The sequence below is a fragment of the Lissotriton vulgaris genome, chromosome 4_1 (genome assembly GCF_964263255.1).
Source record: "Lissotriton vulgaris chromosome 4_1, aLisVul1.2, whole genome shotgun sequence".
NCBI classification, from domain to species: domain Eukaryota; kingdom Metazoa; phylum Chordata; class Amphibia; order Caudata; family Salamandridae; genus Lissotriton; species Lissotriton vulgaris.
Window position 1 is genome coordinate 1,548,494,744 of NC_141691.1, and position 3,606 is coordinate 1,548,498,349.

Below are 3,606 nucleotides of genomic sequence, written 5' to 3' on the forward strand. Positions count from 1 at the left end.
AAGTTTTTGACTTTGTTTTCTTAAGGAAGGAAGATGAGTCATATTCAGTGGTCAAAGTGGGCAATAACTGAGGGGTACAACAATTTAAGAAAAACAGTTCCCCTACGTTTTGTGAAAAGGCAACCATCCGGGGACAGTTAATTTGACAGTTGCAACGCTTCAACTGAAGTGTAGAGAGGGGCAGGCAGCTAAACAAGCCTTCTTGCCAGGATGCCAGATTACCTGAAAAAAATGTAAACATGGGCAATTGGCTATTATACCATTTTAAAGGGTGCTTGGAAGCTGTATAGACTTTAATTCATTAAATCACTTGAGGCTTCCCAATAATACAGATTTATTCTTTTTGAGTGGTCTTGCAAGGGAGTTACCAGCTGAGCTGTCAAGTGTGTGATTTTAAAGGACAATTACAAAAAAGCTACACTACTAACAGTTTAGGTATTACTAAAATCTATATTTTCAAAGCCCTTTTTTATTTTAAACCTTTTTGAGCATTTTATAGCAGCCTATTTCTACTGTGTGTAATGCAGTTTTGTAATAATGGCTTACATATTCAGAGAGCTCTCTTTCACAGACTGGGACCTAGTAGCACTAAACATACACAAGTTATAATTGTTCACGGCACAAACCAGGATTAATTTTTGTGGCTCTCTGGTTACAGACACAAGCATCTGCATTGCATTAACTAACAGAGGTTTCATAATGTATGATAGTGCATTTCACACTGATTAACTTAGCTTGTATTTATTTTTCATTTATGCTGTGCGTTATTTTATATGTAGGTATCTGAAGGTGAAAGACTAAAAATGGTTACAGAATATTGCTTTTTTTGTGTAGGAAAATTGGTAACTGATGGAGGTTGGTGAAACCCTACTCAAGCATCAACTACAATCTTTGTCAGGGTGAGGCATAAGCAAACCCCAAATTAACCAGTGCTAAACCCCCAGTAAAAAAGTGAAAACACAACACAAGGTAAATCCCACACAAACTTGGACAAATAGGCAAATTTAATAAATAAATCAATGCCAAAACAACAAACAGCCAATCCGTAGAACCAGAGATATGCAATTATAAAGATTTAAGTGAAAATCGCACCAAAAACCACACAGCGTCAACTGTGGATATCTGGTAAAGTAGGACCGGGACAAAGTCAAAAGTTCAGGCCGGCCGTGATAGAGTGATGGCCGGGCACAGGGACCCACTTAAGTCCGCTGAACACAGTACCTTAATCCTGGTGCGTGATCTGCGCAGAGTTGCCTGGAAATACTTTGCGTCGTCCGGTGTCAGTTCCGATGAAGCTGTATGGCAAGACTTTGCATCACTTTGCGTCAGTTTTGGTGAGCTGTGCTGCGTAGCTGGTAGGGCTTTGCATTGGTTCTGATGGAGCTCGCAGCTGTGCGGTGTGGCATTGCGGGCTTTGCGTTGCTCTGTGTCAATTCTGGCAACTGTGCGGCAAGGCTTTGTGGGGCTTTACGCCGGTTAAAATCAGTTCTGATGGGGCACCACAGCTGGGTTTGGCAGAGCACCTTCAGGCCCACTTCCAAGGGTCCGAGAATGGGGTGGCACCACCTGGGCAGGCATGCCTCACAGTTGGCAAAGTCCAGGGATTGGGTTCAAGGTTGTTGGAAGCCTGTTATGTTCCTGCGTCTTCTGATCAGGAGGTCACTGGTGTCACTCTGGGGTCCTGGGTTCAGAAATGCAGGTTGTCCTTCTCACTGAGGAAAGAGTGCAGCAGGGCAGCACAGCAGAGCACCAGTCTGTCAGGGCCGTAGTAAAGCAGAGTGGCAGTCCTTTCAGCAGCACTGCAGTCCTTCTTCTTGGCACAGTTCACAGACCCAGAGGTGTACTGATGATTTGGTGTCTGGGGCCAATATACATACCTGGGCCTTTCTTTGATGTGGAGGAAGCTTTTAAAGGTGTCCACCCCTTGAGGTTTCGGGCATCCCCTTCCCCCTGCCCTGGCCCGAGCTTGTCTGGGGTCACAATAGACTAGTGTAAGACCCTTCCTGAGAGTACTCAGGCAGAACCTTTGCGATGCGCAAGTGTGACAGGTGACAGCTCCTCCCACACATTAAGTCAGAGTAGCCCATCCTGCAAGCACCTATCTTCCCTTTGTCTCACTGTCTGGGAGCAATACAAAAAGACCAACTGCCAGCTACACCCTGTTATGTGACTCAGGAACAGGATGCAGACACCAAATTGTTAGGACTAGAAAATGCCAACTTTCTAAAAGTATATATATTTTTATAATATGCGGTGCACTCCTGAATACTCTTTTTAAACCTAAATATATTTTGGGTGCTACAACACGCAGATTTTTCAAACCCTTGATAGTAGTGATACCTAGTTATCACAAGCACAGTAGCTTGAATTTGTTGCGCAAACTTCACCTGGTGTGAAACACCACAATATAAACACTCAATTTCAACAATATGTTGCGTTATTTATTCCTGTGTTTTCAACACAATTTTTTGAAACTCAAAAATTCATTTTTCATCATTAACCTTTTACATTGTCATTGTGTCAATGAATAAATCATACAATCATTGTATTCTTCACATACATGTACAAAAGCAAAAACAATAACAATCATATGTGTAAATTCATTCTCTGTTCATTGCTGGCGCCCAATGCATTTCAAAACTGGTTGCAGTTCCTTCATCGGGAGCTAATCTGTAAATAAAACATATGATAAATGCAGTTTAAGTTTAGTGATGAAAAATGAATTTTTGAGTTTTAAAAACTTGTGTTGAAAACACAGGAATAAGTAACACAACATATTGTTGAAATTGATTGTTTAAACTTTCTAAAAGTGGCATTTTCAGAACTGTGATTAAAAATCCAACTTTATAATTAAAGAGGGCTTTTAAGGTTAATTCTTTGGACACCAAACTCGACCTGTCCACCTGGGCCCAATTCGAACATACAGTTTATTAAATGGCATAAGATAACTCCAACGTCATGCTATGGGAGAGGTAGGCATTGCGTAGTGAAAAACGAATGTAAGAATTTTTCACTGCTAGGACACGTAAAAATGAAAAAAACATGCCTAACTTTTTTAAAACACTGCACCCTGCCTTTTTGGCTGCCCAGGGTTATCTTAGGGTTGATTTTTATATTTTAAAAAGTAGGGCTTGGGCCTGGCAAAAGGTTTATTTTGCCAGGTCAAAATAACAGTTTAAAACTGCACACACAGGCTGCAATGGCAGACCCGAGACATGTTTAAAGTGCTACTTAAGTAGGTGGCACAATCAGGGCTGCAGGTCCACAAGTAGCATTTCATTTACAGGCCATGGGAACAGGTAGTGCCACTTTACTAGGGACTTACAAGTAAATTCAATATGCTAATTGGGTATAAGCCAATTCTAGTTTGTTTTTAGGAGAGAGCACAAGCACTCTAGCACTGGTTAGCAGTGGTAAAGTACACACAGTCCTAGAATCCAACGAAAACGGGTTAATAAAATATAAGGGTGAATGTGAAAAGTTTGGGGATGACCCTGCAGAAAGGGCTGAGTCCAACATTTAGAGATGCCTTTTATTCCACCCCAATGCTGACTCACCCCACCCTAATTTGCACGCAGTGTCAGGGTTCCCATACTTTCTTAATGC